A 20,261-nucleotide genomic window follows, 5' to 3' on the forward strand; every position below is an offset into this window, starting at 1 on the left:
AAGCTGGTGTGTAAACGGAGGCAGAACTCTCTGATGAGACGCTGGCGTGTAAATGGAGGCAGAACTCTCTGACGAGAAGCTGGTGTGTAAATGGACACAGAACTCCGTGATGAGAATCCTGTGCGTGAATGGAGGTAGAAATCCCTGATGAGAAGCTGCGGCGCAAATGGAGGCAGAACTCACTGATGAGAAGCTGGAGTGTAAATGGAGGCAGAACAATCTGATGAGAATCTGGTGTGTAAATGGAGGAGGAACTCCCTGATGAGAAGCTGCTGGGTAAATGAAGGCAGATCTCCCTGATGAGAAGCTGGTGTGTAAATGGAGGCACAACTCTCTGACGAGAAGCTGGTGTGTAAACGGGGGAAGAACTCTCTGATGAGAAGCTGGTGTGTAAATGCTGGCAGAACTCTCTAATGAGAAGCTGGAGTCTAAATTGAGGTAGTACTCCCGGACAAGTAGCTGGTGTGTAAACGGAGGAAGAACACTCTGATGAGAAGCGTGTGTAAATGGAGGTAGAAGTCTCTGATGCGAAGCTTCTGTGTAAATGGAGGTAGATCTCTCTCAGGAGAAGCTTGTGTGTAAATGGACGCAGAACTCTCTGACGAGAAGCTTGTGTGTAAAATGAGGTAGGACTCTCTGCTGAGAAGCTTGATTGTAATTGGCGGCAGATCTCTCTGATCAGAAGCTGCTGTGTACACGGTGACAGAGCTTCCTGTTGAGAAGCGGATATGTAAATTGATGTAGAACTCTTGGTCGAGAAGCTGGAGATTAAACGGAGGCAGAACTCTCTGACGAGAAGCTTCTGTGCAAATGTAGTCAGAACGCCCTGATGAGAAGCTGTTGTGTAAATGGAGGTAGAGCACCCTGACGAGAAACTAGTGTTTAAATGGAGGCAGAAATCCCTGATGAGAAGCTGCTGCGTAAATGGAGGCTGATCTCCCTGTTGAGAAGCTGGTGTGTAAATGGAGGAGTAACTCCCTGATGAGAAGCTTCTGGTCAAATGGAGAAAGAATGCCCTGAGGAGAAGCTGGTGACTTAATGGAGGCAAAACTCTCTAATGACAAGCTGGTGTGTAAATGGAGGCAGAACTCTCTGATCAGATGCTGGTGTGTAAATGGAGACAGAACTCTCTGACGAGGAGCTGGTATGTAAATGGAGACAGAACTCCCTGCTGAGAATCTTGTGCGTGAAGGAGGCAGAACTCCCTGATGAGAAGCTGCTGCGTAAATGGAGGCAGAACTCCCTTAAATAGCTGGTGTGCATATGTAAGTAGAACTCCGCGATGAAAAGCTGGTGTGCAAATGGAGCAGCACAATCTGATGAGAAGCTGGTGTGTAAATGGAGGAGGAACTCCCTGATGAGAAGCTTGTGTGCAAATCGATGTAGATCTCTCTGACGAGAAGCTTCTGAGTCAATGGACGCAGAACTCTCTGACAAGACGGTAGTTTGTAAACAGAGGCAGAACTCTGAGGAGAAGCTTGTGTTTAAAAGGAGGTAGGAAACGCTGCTGAGAAGCCGGTGTTTGAATAGCGGCAGAACTCTGATGAGAACCTGGTGTGTAAACCGAAGCAGAACTCTCTGATGAGACGCTGGAGTATAAATGGATTTAGAAGTCTCTGTTGAGCAGCTTGTGTGCAAATGGAAGTAGATCTCTCTGAGGAGAAGCTTGTGTATAAATGGACGCAGAACTCTCTGACTAGAAGCTGGTGTGTAATGGAAGGCAGAACTCTCTGCTGAGAAGCTGGTGTGTAAATGGACACAGAACTCCGTGATGAGAATCCTGTGCGTGAATGGAGGTAGAACTCCCTGATGAGAAGCTTGCGGCTCAAATGGAGGCAGAACAATCTGATGAGAATCTGGTGTGTAAATGGAGGAGGAACGCCCTGATGAGTAGCTGCTGGGTAAATGAAGGCAGATCTCCCTGATGAGAAGCTGGTCTGTAAATGGAGGCACAACTCTCTGACGAGAAGTTGGTGTCTAAATGTACACAGAACTCCGTGATGCCAATCTTGTGCGTGAATGGAGGCAGAACTCACTAATGAGAAGCTGGAGTGTAAATGGAGGTAGTACTCCCTGACGAGAAGCTGGTGCGTAAACGGAGGAAGAACTCTCTGATGAGAAGTGCCGGGTAAATGGAGGCCGATCTCCCTGATGAGAAGCTGGTGCGTAAATGTAGGCAGAACTCTCTGATGAGAAGCTGGTGTTTAAACGGAGGCAGAACTCTCTGATGAGACGCTGGTGTGTTAATCGTGGCAGAACTCTCTGATGAAAACCTACTGGGTAAATAGAGGCAGATCTCCCTGATGGGAAGCTGGTGTGTAAATGCTGGCAGAACACTCTAATGAGAAGCTGGAGTCTAAATTGAGGTAGTACTCCCGGACAAGTAGCTGGTGTGTAAACGGAGGAAGAACTCTCTGATGAGAAGCAGGTGTGTAAATGGAGGCAGAACAATCTGATGAGAATCTGATGTGGAAATGGAGGAGGAACACCCTGATGAGTAGCTTATGTGCAAATGGATGTAGATCTCTCTGAGGAGAAGCCTCTGAGTAAATGGACGCAGAACTCTCTGACAAGAAGGTAGTATGTAAACAGAGGCAGAACTCTCTGATGAGAAGCTGGTGTGTAAACGGAGGCAGAACTCCCTGACGAGAAGCTGGTGTGTGAATAGAGGCAGAATTCTCTGACGAGAAGCCGGTGTGCAAACGGAGGTAGAACTCCCTGATGAGAAGCTGGTGTGTAAATGGAGATAGAACTCTCTGAGGTGAAGCTTGTGTGCAAACGGAGGCAGAATTTCCGGAGGAGAAGCTTGTATGTAAAAGGAGGTAGGAAACGCTGCTGAGAAGCTGGTGTTTAAATGGCGGCAGAACTCTCTGATGAGAAGCTGGTGTGTAAAAGGAGGCAGAACTCTCTAATGAGACGCTGGTATATAAATGGAGGCAGAACGCTCTGATGGGAAGCTGGTGTGTAAATTCTGGCAGAACACTCTAATGAGAAGCTGGAGTCTAAATTGAGGTAGTACTCCCGGACAGGTAGCTGGTGTGTAAACGGAGGAAGAACACTCTGATGAGAAGCGTGTGTAAATGGAAGTAGAAATCTCTGATGAATAGCTGCTGGATAAATGAAGGCAGATCTCCCTGATGAGAAGCTGGTGTGTAAATGTAGGCAGAACTCTCTGATGGGAACCTGGTTTGTAAACGGAGGAAGAACTCTCTGATGAGAAGGTTGTGTGTAAAGGCAGGCAGAAATTCCGGAGGAGAAGCTTATGTGTATATGCAGGTACAGCTCTCTGATGAGAAGCTTGTGTAAATGGAGGACGATCTCTCTGAGGAAAAGCTTGTGTGCAAATGGAGGTAGATCTCCCTGCAGAAAAGTTTCTGTGTAAGTGAACGCAGAACTCTGTGACAAGAAGTTAGTATGTAAACGGAGGCAGAACTCTCTGACGAGAAGCTTGTGTGTAAAAGGAGGTAGGAAAAGCTGCTGAGAAGCTGGTGTTTGAATGGCGGCAGAACACTCTGATGAGAATCTGGTGTGCAAAAGGAGGCAGAACTCTCTGATGAGACGCTGGTGTGTAAATCGAGGCAGAACTCTCTGATGAAAAGCTACTGGGTAAATGGAGGCAGTTCTCCCTGATGAGAAGCTGCTGTGTAAATGGAGGCAGAACTCTCTGATGAGAAGCTGGTGTGTAAATGCTGGCAGAACTCTCTAATGAGAAGCTGGAGTCTAAATTGAGGTAGTACTCCCGGACAAGTAGCTGCTGTGTAAACAGAGGAAGAACACTCTGATGAGAAGCGTGTGTAAATGGAGGTAGAAGTCTCTGATGCGAAGCGTCTGTGTAAATGAAGGCAGATCTCCCTGATGAGAAGATGGTGTGTAAATGGACGCAGAACTCTCTGACGAGAAGCTGGTGTGTAAATGGACACAGAACTCCGTGATGAGAATCTTGAGCGTGAATGGAGGTAGAACTCCCTGATGAGAAGCTGCGTCGCAAATGGAGGCAGAACTCACGAATGAGAAGCTGGAGTGTAAATGGATGTAGTACTCCCTGACGAGAAGCTGGTGCGTAAACACAGGAGGAACTCTCTGATGAGAAGCTTGTGTATAAACGGAGGCAAAAATTCCGGAGGAGAAGCTTGTGCGTAAATGCAGGTAGAACTCTCTGATGAGAAGCTTGTGTGTGAATGGAGTTAGATCTCTCTGAGGAGTAGCTTGTGTGTAAACGGAGGCAGAACTCTCTGACGAAAAGCTTGTGTGTAAAATGAGGTAGGAAACGCTGCTGAGAAGCACGTGTTTGAATAGCGGCAGAACACTCTGATGAGAAGCTGGTGTTTAAACGGAGGCAGATCTCCCTGATGAGAAGCTGCTTTGTAAATGGAGGCAGAACTCACTGATGAGAAGCTGGTGTGTAAATGGAGGCAGAACTCCCTGATGAGAAGCTGCTGCGTAAATGGAGGCAGAACTCCCTTAAATAGCTGGTGTGCATATGTAAGTAGAACTCCGCGATGAGAAGCTGGTGTGTAAATGGAGGCAGATCTCTCTGATGAGAAGCTTGTGTGTAAATGACGGCAGAACTCTTTGATGAGAGCTGGTGTTTAAATGCTGGCAGAACTCTCTAATGAGAAGCTGGAGTGTAAATTGAGGTAGTACTCCCGGACAAGATGCTAGTGTTTAAACGGAGGAAGAGCACTCTGATGAGAAGCTTGTGTGTATATGGAGATAGAAGTCTCCGATGATCAGCTTGTGTGTTAATGGAGGTAAATCTCTCTGAGGAGAAGCTTGTGTGCAAATGGACCCAGAATTCTCCGAGGAGAAGCTTGTGTGTAAATGGAGGTAGATCTCTCTGATGAGACGCTGGTGTGTAAATGGAAGCAGAACTCTCTGACGAGAAGCTGGTGTGTAAATGGAGACAGAATTCCGTGATTTGAATCTTGTGCGTGAAAGGAGGTAGACCTCCCTGATGAGAAGCTGCGGCGCAAATGGAGGCAGAACAATCTGATGAGAATCTGGTGTGTAAATGCAGGAGGAACTCCCTGATGAGAAGCTTGGATGCAAATGGATGTAGATCTCTCTGAGGAGAAGCTTCTGAGTAAATGGACGCAGAACTCTCTGACAAGAAAGTAGTATGTAAACAGAGGCAGAACTCTCTGAGGAGAAGCTTGTGTTTAAAAGGAGGTAGGAAACGCTTCTGAGAAGCTGGTGTTTGAACGGGGGCAGAACTCTCTCATGAGAACCTGTTGTGTAAACGGAAGCAGAACTCTCTGATGAGACGCTGGTGTTTAAATGGAGTTAGAAGTCGCTGATGAGCAGCTTATGTGCAAATGGAGGTAGATCTCTCTGAGGAGAAGCTTGTGTATAAATGGACGCAGAACTCTCTGAAAAGAAGCTGGTGTGTAATGGGAGGCAGAACTCTCTGACGAGAAGCTTGTGTGTAAAAGGAGGCAGTAAACGCTGCTGAGAAGCTGGTGTTTAAATGGCGGCAGAACTCTCTGATGAGAAGCTGGTGTGTAAACGGAGGCAGAATTCTCTGACGAGAAGCCTCTGTGCAAATGTAGTCAGAACGCCCTGATGAGAAGCTGGTGTGTAAATGGAGGTAGAGCTCCCTGACGAGAAACTAGTGTGTAAATGGAGGCAAAAATCCCTGATGAGAAGCTGCTGCGTAAATGGAGGCAGATCTCCCTGTTGAGAAGCTGGTGTGTAAATGGAGGAGTAACTCCCTGATGAGAAGCTTCTGGTCAAATGGAGAAAGAATGCCCTCAGGAGAAGCTGGTGACTTAATGGAGGCAAAACTCTCTAATGACAAGCTGGTGTGTAAATGGAGGCAGAACTCTCTGATCAGATGCTGGTGTGTAAATGGAGTAAAGAAGGCTCTGATGAGAAGCTTGTGTGCAAATGCAGGTAGATCTCTCTGAGGAGAAGCTTGTGTATAAATGTACGCAGAACTCTCAACAAGAAGCTGGTGTGTAATCGGAGGCAGAACTCTCTGACGAGAAGCTTGTGTGTAAAAGGAGGCAGCAAACGCTGCTGAGAAGCTGGTGTTTAAATGGCGGCAGAACTCTCTGATGAGAAGCTGGTGTGTAAACGGAGGCAGAACTCTCTGATGAGACGCTGGCGTGTAAATGGAGGCACAACTCTCTGCCGAGCAGCTGGTGTGTAAATGGACACAGAACTCCGTGATGAGAATCTTGTGTGTGAATGGAGGTAGAACTCCCTGATGAGAAGCTGCGGCGCAAATGCAGGCAGAACTCACTAATCAGAAGCTGGAGTGTAAATGGAGGTAGTACTCCCTGACGAGAAGCTGGTGCGTATACGGAGGAAGAACTCTCTGATGAGAAGCTTATGTATAAACGGAGGCAAAAATTCCGGAGGAGAAGCTTGTGCGTAAATACAGGTAGAACTCTCTGATGAGAAGCTTGTGTGTGAATGGAGTTAGATCTCTCTGAGGAGTAGCTTGTGTGTAAACGGAGGCAGAACTCTCTGACGAGAAGCTTGTGTGTAAAAGGAGGTAGGAAACGCTGCTGAGAAGCAGGTGTTTGAATAGCGGCAGAACTCTCTGATGAGACGCTGGTGTGTAAATAGAGGCAGAACTCACTGATGAGAAGCTGGTGTGTAAATGCTGGCAGAACTCTCTAATGAGAAGCTGGAGTCTAAATTGAGGTAGTACTCCCGGACAAGTAGCTGGTGTGTAAACGGAGGAATAACTCTCTGATGAGAAGCAGGTGTGTAAATGGAGGCAGAACAATCTGATGAGAATCTGGTGTGGAAATGGAGGAGGAACACCCTGATGAGTAGCTTATGTGCAAATGGATGTAGATCTCTCTGAGGAGAAGCCTCTGAGTAAGTGGACTCAGAACTCTCTGACAAGAAGGTAGTATGTAAACAGGGGCAGAACTCTCTGAGGAGAAGCTTGTGTTTAAAAGGAGGTAGGAATCGCTGCTGAGAAGCTGGTGTTTAAACGGCGGCAGAACTCTCATGAGAACCTGGTGTGTAAAACTAAGCAGAACTCTCTGTTGAGACGCTGGTGTGTAAATGGAGGCAGAAATCACTAATGAGAAGCTGGTGTGTAAATAGAGGCAGAACTCACCGATGAGAAGCTGGTGTGTAAATTCTGGCAGAACTCTCTAATGAGAAGCTGGATTCTAAATTGAGGTAGTACTCCCGGCCAAGTAGCTGGTGTGTAAACGGAGGAAAACAATCTGATGAGAAGCGTGTGTAAATGGAGGTAGAAGTCTCTGATGCGAAGCTTCTGTGTAAATGTAGGTAGATCTCTCTGAGGAGAAGTTTGTGTGTAAATGGACGCTGAACTCTCTGACGAGAAGCTTCTGTGTAAAAGGAAGTAGGACTCTCTGCTGAGAAGCTTGATTGTAATTGGCGGCAGAACTCTCTGATCAGAAGCTGGTGTGTACACGGTGGCAGAGCTTCCTGTTGAGAAGCGGATATGTAAATTGATGTAGAACTCTTGGTCGAGAAGCTGTTGAGTAAACGGAGGCAGAACTCTCTGACGAGAAGCTTCTGTGCAAATGTAGTCAGAACGCCCTGATGAGAAGCTGGTGTGTAAATGGAGGTAGAACTCCCTGATGAGCAGCTGGTGTGTAAGTGGAGGCAGAACTCTCTGATGAGAACCTGGTTTGTAAACGGAGGAAGAGCTCTCTGATGAGAAGCTTGTGTGTGAAGGCAGGCATAAATTCCGGAGGAGAAGCTGGTGTGCAAATGGAGGAGAAACTCCCTGATGAGAAGCTTCTGGTCAAATGGAGAAAGAATGCCCTCAGGAGAAGATGGTGACTTAATGGAGGCAAAACTCTCTAATGACAAGCTGGTGTGTAAATGGAGGCAGAACTCTCTGATGAGATGCTTGAGTGTAAATGCAGGTAGATCTCTCTGAAGAGAATCTTGTGTGTAAATGAATGCAGAACTCTGTGACAAGAAGCTAATACGTAACCGCAGGCAGAACTCCCTGACGAGAAGCTTGTGTTTAAAAGGAGGTAAGAAACGCTGCTGAGAAGCCGGTGTTTGAATAGCGGCAGAACTCTCTGATGAGAAGCTGGAGTTTAAACGGAGGCAGAACTCTCTGATAAGACGCTGGTGTGTAAATGGAGGCAGAACTCTCTGATGAAAAGCTGCTGGGTAAATGAAGGCAGATCTCCCTGATGAGAAGCTGGTGTGTAAATGTAGGCAGAACTCTCTGATGAGAAGCTGGTTTGTAAACGGAGGAAGAACTCTCTGATGAGAAGCTTGTGTGTAAAGGCAGGCAGAAATTCCGGAGGAGAGGCTTGTGTGTAAATGCAGGTACAACTCTCTGATGAGAAGCTTGTGTGCAAATGGAGGAAGATCTCTCTGAGGAAAAGCTTGTGTGCAAATGGAGGTAGATCTCCCTGAAGAAAATTTTCTGTGTAAATGGACGCAGAACTCTGTGACAAGAAGTTAGTATGTAAACGGAGGCAGAACTCTCTGACGAGAAGCTTGTGTGTAAAAGGAGGTAGGAACGTTGCTGAAAAGCTGGTGTTTGAATAGCGGCAGAATTCCCTGATGAGAAGCTGCTGCGTAAATGGAGGCAGAACTTCCTTAAATAGCTGGTGTGCATATGTAAGTAGAACTCCGCGATGAGAAGCTGGTGTGTAAATGGAGGCAGAACTCTCTGATGAGAAGCTTGTGTGTAAATGACGGCAGAACTCTTTGATGAGAGCTAGTGTTTAAATGCTGGCAGAACTCTCTAATGAGAAGCGGGAGTGTAAATTGAGGTAGTACTCCCGGAGAAAGATGCTGGTGTGTAAACGGAGAAAGAGCACTCTGATGAGAAGCTTGTGTGTAAATGGAGGTAAATCTCTCTGAGGAGAAGCCTGTGTTTAAATGGACTCATTACTCTCCGAGGAGAAGCTTGTTTGTAAATGGAGGTAGATCTCTCTGATGAGACGCTGGTGTGTAAATGGAAGCAGAACTCTCTGACGAGAAGCTGCTGTGTAAATGGAGAGAGAACTCCGTGATGAGAATCTTGTGCGAGAATGGAGGTAGAACTCCTGATGAGAAGCTGGTGTGTAAATGGAGGCAGAACAATCTGATGAGAATCTGGTGTGTAAATTGAGGAGGAACTCACTGAGAAGCTTGTGTGCAAATCGATGTAGATCTCTCTGAGGAGAAGCTTCTGAGTAAATGGACGCCGATCTCTCTGACAAGACGGTAGTATGTAAACAGAGGCAGAACTCTCTGAGGAGAAGCTTGTGTTTAAAAGGAGGTAGGAAACGCTGCTGAGAAGCTGGTGTTTGAACGGCGGCAGAACTCTCTGATGAGAACCTGGTGTATAAATGGAATTAGATGTCTCTAATGAGCAGCTTTTGTACAAATGGAGGTAGATCTCTCTGAGGAGAAGCTTGTGTATAAATGGACGCAGAACTCTCTGACTAGAAGCTGGTCTGTAATCGGAGGCAGAACACTCTGATGAGAAGCTTGTGTGTAAAAGGAGGCAGGAAACGCTGCTGAGAAGCTGGTGTTTAAATGGCGGCAGAACTCTCTGATGAGAAGCTGGTGTGTAAACGGAGGCAGAACTCTCTGATGAGACGCTGGCGTGTAAATGGAGGCAGAACTCTCTGACGAGAAGCTGGTGTGTAAATGGACACAGAACTCCGTGATGAGAATCCTGTGCGTGAATGGAGGTAGAAATCCCTGATGAGAAGCTGCGGCGCAAATGGAGGCAGAACTCACTGATGAGAAGCTGGAGTGTAAATGGAGGCAGAACAATCTGATGAGAATCTGGTGTGTAAATGGAGGAGGAACTCCCTGATGAGAAGCTGCTGGGTAAATGAAGGCAGATCTCCCTGATGAGAAGCTGGTGTGTAAATGGAGGCACAACTCTCTGACGAGAAGCTGGTGTGTAAACGGGGGAAGAACTCTCTGATGAGAAGCTGGTGTGTAAATGCTGGCAGAACTCTCTAATGAGAAGCTGGAGTCTAAATTGAGGTAGTACTCCCGGACAAGTAGCTGGTGTGTAAACGGAGGAAGAACACTCTGATGAGAAGCGTGTGTAAATGGAGGTAGAAGTCTCTGATGCGAAGCTTCTGTGTAAATGGAGGTAGATCTCTCTCAGGAGAAGCTTGTGTGTAAATGGACGCAGAACTCTCTGACGAGAAGCTTGTGTGTAAAATGAGGTAGGACTCTCTGCTGAGAAGCTTGATTGTAATTGGCGGCAGATCTCTCTGATCAGAAGCTGCTGTGTACACGGTGACAGAGCTTCCTGTTGAGAAGCGGATATGTAAATTGATGTGGAACTCTTGGTCGAGAAGCTGGAGATTAAACGGAGGCAGAACTCTCTGACGAGAAGCTTCTGTGCAAATGTAGTCAGAACGCCCTGATGAGAAGCTGTTGTGTAAATGGAGGTAGAGCACCCTGACGAGAAACTAGTGTTTAAATGGAGGCAGAAATCCCTGATGAGAAGCTGCTGCGTAAATGGAGGCTGATCTCCCTGTTGAGAAGCTGGTGTGTAAATGGAGGAGTAACTCCCTGATGAGAAGCTTCTGGTCAAATGGAGAAAGAATGCCCTGAGGAGAAGCTGGTGACTTAATGGAGGCAAAACTCTCTAATGACAAGCTGGTGTGTAAATGGAGGCAGAACTCTCTGATCAGATGCTGGTGTGTAAATGGAGACAGAACTCTCTGACGAGGAGCTGGTATGTAAATGGAGACAGAACTCCCTGCTGAGAATCTTGTGCGTGAAGGAGGCAGAACTCCCTGATGAGAAGCTGCTGCGTAAATGGAGGCAGAACTCCCTTAAATAGCTGGTGTGCATATGTAAGTAGAACTCCGCGATGAAAAGCTGGTGTGCAAATGGAGCAGCACAATCTGATGAGAAGCTGGTGTGTAAATGGAGGAGGAACTCCCTGATGAGAAGCTTGTGTGCAAATCGATGTAGATCTCTCTGACGAGAAGCTTCTGAGTCAATGGACGCAGAACTCTCTGACAAGACGGTAGTTTGTAAACAGAGGCAGAACTCTGAGGAGAAGCTTGTGTTTAAAAGGAGGTAGGAAACGCTGCTGAGAAGCCGGTGTTTGAATAGCGGCAGAACTCTGATGAGAACCTGGTGTGTAAACCGAAGCAGAACTCTCTGATGAGACGCTGGAGTATAAATGGATTTAGAAGTCTCTGTTGAGCAGCTTGTGTGCAAATGGAAGTAGATCTCTCTGAGGAGAAGCTTGTGTATAAATGGACGCAGAACTCTCTGACTAGAAGCTGGTGTGTAATGGAAGGCAGAACTCTCTGCTGAGAAGCTGGTGTGTAAATGGACACAGAACTCCGTGATGAGAATCCTGTGCGTGAATGGAGGTAGAACTCCCTGATGAGAAGCTGCGGCTCAAATGGAGGCAGAACAATCTGATGAGAATCTGGTGTGTAAATGGAGGAGGAACGCCCTGATGAGTAGCTGCTGGGTAAATGAAGGCAGATCTCCCTGATGAGAAGCTGGTCTGTAAATGGAGGCACAACTCTCTGACGAGAAGTTGGTGTCTAAATGTACACAGAACTCCGTGATGCCAATCTTGTGCGTGAATGGAGGCAGAACTCACTAATGAGAAGCTGGAGTGTAAATGGAGGTAGTACTCCCTGACGAGAAGCTGGTGCGTAAACGGAGGAAGAACTCTCTGATGAGAAGCTTGTGTATAAACGGAGGCAAAATTCCGGAGGAGAAGCTTGTGCGTAAATGCATGTAGAACTCTCTGATGAGAAGCCTGTGTGTGAATGGAGTTAGATCTCTCTGAGGAGTAGCTTTGTGTGTAAACGGAGGCAGAACTCTCTGATGAGAAGCTGGTGTTTAAACGGAGGCAGAACTCCCTGATGAGACGCTGGTGTGTAAATGGAGGCAGAACTCTCTGATGAAAAGCTACTGGGTAAATGGAGGCAGATCTCCCTGATGAGAAGATGGTGTGTAAATGGAGGCAGAACTCACTGATGAGAAGCTGGTGTGTAAATGGAGGCAGAACTCTCTGATGAGAAGCTTGAGGTCAAATGCAGAAAGAATGCCCTGAGGAGAAGTTGGTGACATAATGGAGGCAAAGCTCTCTAATGACAAGCTGCTGTGTAAATGGAGGCAGAACTCTCTGATGAGATGCTTGTGTGTAAATGGAGTTAGAAGTCTCTGATGAGAAGCTTCTGTGCAAATGCAGGTAGATCTCTCTGAAGAGAATCTTGTGTGTAAATGGATGCAGAACTCTATGACGAGAAGCTAATACGTAACCGGAGGCAGAACTCCCTGACGAGAAGCTTGTGTGTAAAAGGAGGTAAGAAACGCTGCTGAGAAGCTGGTGTTTGAATAGCAGCAGAACTCTCTGATGAGAGGCTGGTGTTTAAACGGAGGCAGAACTCTCTGATAAGAGGCTGGAGTGTAAATGGAGGCAGAACTCTCTGATGAAAAGCCGCTGGGTAAATGAAGGCAGATCTCCCTGATGAGAAGCTGGTGCGTAAATGTAGGCAGAACTCTCTGATGAGAAGCTGGTTTGTAAACGGAGGAAGAACTGTCTGATGAGAAGCTTGTGTGTAAAGGCAGGCAGAAATTCCGGAGGAGAAGCTTGTGTGTTAATGCGGATACAACTCTCTGATGAGAAGCTTGTGTGCAAATGGAGGAAGATCTCTCTGAGCAAAAGTTTGTGTGCAAATGGAGGTAGCTCTCCCTGAAGAAAAGTTTCTGTGTAAATGGACGCAGAACTCTGTGACAAGAAGTTAGTATGTAAACGGAGGCAGAACTCTCTGACGAGGAGCTTGTGTGCAAAAGGAGGTCGGAAACGCTGCTGAAAAGCTGGTGTTTGAATGGCGGCAGAACTCTCTGATGAGAAGCTGGTGTGTAAACGGAGGCAGAACAATCTGATGAGAATCTGGTGTGTAAATGGAGAAGGAACTCCCTGATGAGAAGCTGCTGGGTAAATGAAGGCAGATCTCCCTGATGAGAAGCTGGTGTGTAAATGGAGGCACAACTCTCTGACGAGAAGCTGGTGTGTAAATGGACACAGAACTCCGTGATGAGAATCTCGTGCGTGAATGGAGGTACAACACCCTGATGAGAAGCTGCGGCGCAAATGCAGGCAGAACTCACAAATGAGAAGCTGGAGTGCAAATGGAGGTAGTACTCCCTGACGAGAAGCTGGTGCGTAAACGGAGGAAGAACTCTCTGATGAGAAGCTTGTGTATAAACGGAGGCAAAAATTCCGGAGGAGAAGCATGTCCGTAAATGCAGGTAGAACTCTCTTATGAGAAGTTTGTGTGTGAATGGAGTTAGATCTCTCTGAGGAGTAGCTTGTGTGTAAACGGAGGCAGAACTCTCTGACGAGAAGTTTGTGTGTAAAAGGAGGCAGAACTCTCTGATGAGAAGCTGGTGTGCAAATGCTGGCAGAACTCTCTAATGAGAAGCTGGAGTCTAAATTGAGGTAGTACTCCCGGACAAGTAGCTGGTGTGTAAACGGAGGAAGAACACTCTGATGAGAAGTTTGTGTAAATGGAGGTAGAAGTCTCTGATGCGAAGCTTCTGTGTAAATGGAGGTAGATCTCTCTGAGGAGAAGCTTGTGTGTAAATGGACGCAGAACTCTCTGACGAGAAGCTTGTGTATAAAAGGAGGTAGGACTCTCTGCTGAGAAGCTTGATTGTAATTGGCGGCAGAACTCTCTGATCAGAAGCTGCTGTGTACATGGTGGCAGAGCTTCCTGTTGAGAAGCGGATATGTAAATTGATGTAGAACTCTTGGTCGAGAAGCTGGAGAGTAAACGGAGGCAGAACTCTCTGACGAGAAGCTTCTGTGCAAATGTAGTCAGAACGCCCTGATGAGAAGCTGGTGTGTAAATGGAGGTAGAACTGTCTGATGAGAATCTGTTGTGTAAATGGAGGTAGAGCACCCTGACGAGAAACTAGTGTGTAAATGGAGGCAGAAATCCCTGATGAGAAGCTGCTGCGTAAATGGAGGCAGATCTCCCTGTTGAGAAGCTGGTGTGTAAATGGAGGAGTCACTCCCTGATGAGAAGCTTCTGGACAAATGGAGAAAGGATGCCCTGAGGAGAAGCTGGTGACTTAATGGAGGCAAAACTCTCTAATGACAAGCTGGTGTGTAAATGGAGGCAGAACTCTCTGATCAGATGCTGGTGTGTAAATGGAGGCAGAACTCTCTGACGAGGAACTGGTATGTAAATGGAGACAGAACTCCCTGCTGAGAATCTTGTGCGTGAAGGAGGCAGAACTCCCTGATGAGAAGCTGCTGAGTAAATGGAGGCAGTACTCCCTTAAATAGCTGGTGTGCATATGTAAGTAGAACTCCGCGATGAAAAGCTGGTGTGTAAATGGAGCAGAACAATCTGATGAGAAGCTGGTGTGTAAATGGAGGAGGAACTCCCTGATGAGAAGCTTGTGTGCAAATCGATGTAGATCTCTCTGAGGAGAAGCTTCTGAGTAAATGGACGCAGAACTCTCTGACAAGACGGTTGTATGTAAACAGAGGCAGAACTCTCTGAGGAGAAGCTTATGTTTAAAAGGAGGTAGGAAACGCTGCTGAGAAGCCGGTGTTTGAACGCGGCAGAACTCTGATGAGTACCTGGTGTGTAAACGGAAGCAGAACTCTCTGATGAGACGCTGGAGTATAAATGGACTTAGATGTCTCTGATGAGCAGATTGTGTGCAAATGGAGGTAGATCTCTCTGAGGAGAAGCTTGTGTATAAATGGACGCAGAACTCTCTAACTAGAAGCTGGTGTGTAATGGAAGGCAGAACTCTCTGATGAGAAGCTGGTGTTTAAACGGAGGCAGAACTCTCTGATAAGAGGCTGGAGTGTAAATGGAGGCAGAACTCTCTGATGAAAAGCCGCTGGGTAAATGAAGGCAGATCTCCCTGATGAGAAGCTGGTGCGTAAATGTAGGCAGAACTCTCTGATGAGAAGCTGGTTTGTAAACGGAGGAAGAACTGTCTGATGAGAAGCTTGTGTGTAAAGGCAGGCAGAAATTTCGGAGGAGAGGCTTGTGTGTAAATGCGGATACAACTCTCTGATGAGAAGCTTGTGTGCAAACGGAGGAAGATCTCTCTGAGCAAAAGTTTGTGTGCAAATGGAGGAAGCTCTCCCTGAAGAAAAGTTTCTGTGTAAATGGACGCAGAACTCTGTGACAAGAAGTTAGTATGTAAACGGAGGCAGAACTCTCTGACGAGAAGCTTGTGTGCAGAAGGAGGTAGGAAACGCTGCTGAAAAGCTGGTGTTTGAATGGCGGCAGAACTCTCTGATGAGAAGCTGGTGTGTAAACGGAGGCAGAACAATCTGATGAGAATCTGGTGTGCAAATGGAGGAGGAACTCCCTGATGAGAAGCTGCTGGGTAAATGAAGGCAGATCTCCCTGATGCGAAGCTGGTGTGTAAACGGAGGCAGAACTCTCTGACGAGAAGCTTGTGTGCAAAAGGAGGTAGGAAACGCTGCTGAAAAGCTGGTGTTTGAATGGCGGCAGAACTCTCTGATGAGAAGCTGGTGTGTAAACGGAGGCAGAACAATCTGATGAGAATCAGGTGTGTAAATGGAGGAGGAACTCCCTGATGAGAAGCTGCTGGGTAAATGAAGGCAGATCTCCCTGATGAGAAGCTGGTGTGTAAACGGAGGCAGAACAATCTGATGAGAATCAGGTGTGTAAATGGAGGAGGAACTCCCTGATGAGAAGCTGCTGGGTAAATGAAGGCAGATCTCCCTGATGAGAAGCTGGTGTGTAAATGGAGGCACAACTCTCTGACGAGAAGCTGGTGTGTAAATGGACACAGAACTCCGTGATGAGAATCCTGTGCGTGAATGGAGGTAGAACTCCCTGATGAGAAGCTGCGGCGCAAATGGAGGCATTACTCCCTTATATAGCTGGTGTGCACATGTAAGTAGAACACCGCGATGAGAAGCTGGTGTGTAAATGGAGCCAGAACAATCTGATGAGAATCTGGTTTGTAAATGGAGGAGGAACTCCCTGATGAGAAGATGCTGTGTAAATGAAGTCAGATCTCCCTGATGAGAAGCTGGTGTGTAAATGGAGGCACAACTCTCTGACGAGAGGCTGGTGTCTAAATGGACACAGAACTCCGTGATGAGAATCTTGTGCGTGAATGCAGGTAGAACTCACTGATGAGAAGCTGCGGCGCAAATGGAGGCAGAACTCACTAATGAGATGCTGGAGTGTAAATGGAGGTAGTACTCCCTGACGAGAAGCTGATGCGTAAACGGAGGAAGAACTCTCTGATGAGAAGCTTGTGTATAAACGGAGGCAAAAATTCCGGAGGAGAAGCTTGTGCGTAAATGCATGTAGAACTTTCTGATGAGAAGCCTGTGTGTGAATGGAGTTAGATCTCTCTGAGGAGTAGCTTTGTGTGTAAACGGAGGCAGAACTCTCTGACGAGAAGCTTGTGTGTAAAAGGAGGTAGGAAACGCTGCTGAGAAGCAGGTGTTTGAATAGCGGCAGAACTCTCTGATGAGAAGCTGGTGTTTAAACGGAGGCAGAACTCTCTGATGAGACGCTGGTGTGTAAATCGAGGCAGAACTCTCTGATGAAAAGCTACTGGGTATATGGAGGCAGATCACCCTGATGAGAAGCTGGTGTGCAAATGGATGCAGAACTCATTGATGAGAAGCTGGTGTGTAAATGGAGGCAGAACTCTCAGATGAGAAGCTGGAGTCTAAATTGAGGTAGTACTCCCGGACAAGTAGCTGGTGAGTAAACGGAGCAAGAACACTCTGATGAGAAGTTTGTGTAAATGGAGATAGAAGTCTCTGATGCGAAGCTTCTGTGTAAATGGAGGTAGATCCTTCTGAGGAGAAGCTTGTGTGTAAATGTACGCAGAACTCTCTGACGAGAAGCTTGTGTGTAAAAGGAGGTAGGACTCTCTGCTGAGAAGCTTGATTGTAATTGGCGGCAGAACTCTCTGATCAGAAGCTGCTGTGTACACGGTGGCAGAGCTTCCTGTTGAGAAGCGGATATGTAAATTGATGTAGAACTCTTGGTCGAGAAGCTGGAGATTAAACGGAGGCAGAACTCTCTGACGAGAAGCTTCTGTGCAAATGGAGTCAGAACGCCCTAATGAGAAGCTGGTGTGTAAATGGAGGTAGAACTCCCTGATGAGAATCTGTTGTGTAAATGGAGGTAGAGCACCCTGACGAGAAACTAGTGTGTAAATGGAGGCAGAAATCCCTCATGAGAAGCTGGTGTGTAAATGGAGGAGTCACTCCCTGATGAGAAGCTTCTGGTCAAATGGAGAAAGAATGCCCTGAGGAGAAGCTGGTGACTTAATGGAGGCAAAACTCTCTAATGACAAGCTGGTGTGTAAATGGAGGCAGAGCTCTCTGATCAGATGCTGGTGTGTAAATGGAGACAGAACTCCCTGCTGAGAATCTTGTGCGTGAAGGAGGCAGAACTCCCTGATGAGAAGCTGCTGCGTAAATGGAGGCAGAACTCCCTTAAATAGCAGGTGTGCATATGTAAGTAGAACTCCGCGATGAAAAGCTGGTGTGTAAATGGAGCAGAACAATCTGATGAGAAGCTGGTGTGTAAATGGAGGAGGAACTCCCTGATGAGAAGCTTGTGTGCAAATCGATGTAGATCTCTCTGAGGAGAAGCTTCTGAGTAAATGGACGCAGAACTCTCTGACAAGACGGTTGTATGTAAACAGAGGCAGAACTCTCTGAGCAGAAGCTTATGTTTAAAAGGAGGTAGGAAACGCTGCTGAGAAGCCGGTGTTTGAACGTCGGCAGAAATCTCTGATGAGAACCTGGTGTGTAAACGGAAGCAGAACTCTCTGATGAGACGCTGGAGTATAAATGGATTTAGAAGACTCTGATGAGCAGCTTGTGTGCAAATGGAGGTAGATCTCTCTGAGGAGAAGCTTGTGTATAAATGGACGCAGAACTCTCTGACTAGAAGCTGGTGTGTAATGGAAAGCAGAACTCTCTGCTGAGAAGCTGGTGTTTAAATGGCGGCAGAACTCTCTGATGAGAAGCTGGTGTGTAAACGGAGGCAGAACTCTCTGATGAGAAGCTGGTGTGCAAATGGACACAAAACTTCGTGATGAGAATCCTGTGCGTGAATGGAGGTAGAACTCCCTGATGAGAAGCTGCGGCGCAAATGGAGGCAATACTCCCTTATATAGCTGGTGTGCACATGTAAGTAGAACACCGCGATGAGAAGCTGGTGTGTAAATGGAGGCAGAACAATCTGATGAGAATCTGGTGTGTAAATGGAGGAGGAACTCCCTGATGAGTAGCTGCTGGGTAAATGAAGGCAGATCTCCCTGATGAGAAGCTGGTCTGTAAATGGAGGCACAACTCTCTGACGAGAAGTTGGTGTCTAAATGGACACAGAACTCCGTGATGCCAATCTTGTGCGTGAATGAAGGCAGAACACTCTGATGAGAAGCTGGTGTGTAAATGCTAGCAGAACTCTCTAATGAGAAGCTGGAGTGTAAATGGAGGTAGTACTCCCTGACGAGAAGCTGGTGCGTAAACGGAGGAAGAACTCTCTGATGAGAAGCTTGTGTATAAACGGAGGCAAAATTCCGGAGGAGAAGCTTGTGCGTAAATGCATGTAGAACTCTCTGATGAGAAGCCTGTGTGTGAATGGAGTTAGATCTCTCTGAGGAGTAGCTTTGTGTGTAAACGGAGGCAGAACTCTCTGATGAGAAGCTGGTGTTTAAACGGAGGCAGAACTCCCTGATGAGACGCTGGTGTGTAAATGGAGGCAGAAATCTCTGATGAAAAGCTACTGGGTAAATGGAGGCAGATCTCCCTGATGAGAAGCTGGTGTGTAAATGGAGGCAGAACTCTCTGATGAGATGCTTGTGTGTAAATGGAGTTAGAAGTCTCTGATGAGAAGCTTCTGTGCAAATGCAGGTAGATCTCTCTGAAGAGAATCTTGTGTGTAAATGGATGCAGAACTCTATGACGAGAAGCTAATACGTAACCGGAGTCAGAACTCCCTGACGAGAAGCTTGTGTGTAAAAGGAGGTAAGAAACGCTGCTGAGAAGCTGATGTTTGAATAGCAGCAGAACTCTCTGATGAGAGGCTGGTGTTTAAACGGAGTCAGAACTCTCTGATAAGAGGCTGGTGTGTAAATGGAGGCAGAACTCTCTGATGAAAAGCTACTGGGTAAATAGAGGCAGATCTCCCTGATGAGAAGCTTGTGTGTAAATGAAGGCAGAACTCTCTGATGAGAAGCTGGTGTGTAAATGCTAGCAGAACTCTCTAATGAGAAGCTGGAGTCTAAATTGAGGTCGTACTCCCGAACAAGTAGCTGGTGTGTAAACGGAGGACCACTCTGATGAGAAGCCTGTGTAAATGGAGGTAGAAGTCTCTGATGCGAAGCTTCTGTGTAAATGGAGGTAGATCTCTCTGAGGAGAAGCTAGTGTGTAAATGGACGCAGAACTCTCTGACGAGAAGCTTGTGTGTAAAAGGAGGTAGGACTCTCTGCTGAGAAGCTTGATTGTAATTGGCAGCAGAACTCTCTGATCAGAAGCTGCTGTGTACACGGTGGCAGAGCTTCCTGTTGAGAAGCTGGTGTGTAAATGGAGGAGTAACTCCCTGATGAGAAGCTTCTGGTCAAATGGAGAAAGAATGCCCTGAGGAGAAGTTGGTGACTTAATGGAGGCAAAACTCTCTAATGACAAGCTGGTGTGTAAATGGAGGCAGAACTTTCTGATGAGACGCTGGTGTTTAAACGGAGGCAGAACTCTCTGATAAGACGCTGGAGTGTAAATGGAGGCAGAACTCTCTGACGAAAAGCTGCTGGGTAAATGAAGGCAGATCTCCCTGATGAGAAGCTGGTGCGTAAATGTAGGCAGAACTCTCTGATGAGAAGCTTGTGTATAAAGGTAGGCAGAAATTCCGGAGGAGAAGCTTGTCTGTAAATGCGGATACAACTCTCTGATGAGAAGCTTTTGTGCAAATGGAGGAAGATCTCTCTGAGCAAAAGTTTCTGTGCAAATGGAGGTAGATCTCCCTGAAGAAAAGTTTCTGTGTAAATGGACGCAGAACTCTGTGACAAGAAGTTAGTATGTAAACGGAGGCAGAACTCTCTGACGAGAAGCTTGTGTGCAAAAGGAGGTAGGAAACGCTGCTGAAAAGCTGGTGTTTGAATGGCGGCAGAACTCTCTGATGAGAAGCTAGTGTGTAAAAGGAGGCAGAACTCTCTGATCAGACGCTGGTGTGTAAATGGAGGCAGAACTCCCTGCTGAGAATCTTGTGCGTGACGGAGGCAGAACTCCCTGATGAGAAGCTGCTGCGTAAATGGAGGCAGAACTCCCTGA

The sequence above is a fragment of the Mobula birostris genome, chromosome 7 (genome assembly GCF_030028105.1).
Source record: "Mobula birostris isolate sMobBir1 chromosome 7, sMobBir1.hap1, whole genome shotgun sequence".
NCBI lineage: Eukaryota > Metazoa > Chordata > Chondrichthyes > Myliobatiformes > Myliobatidae > Mobula > Mobula birostris.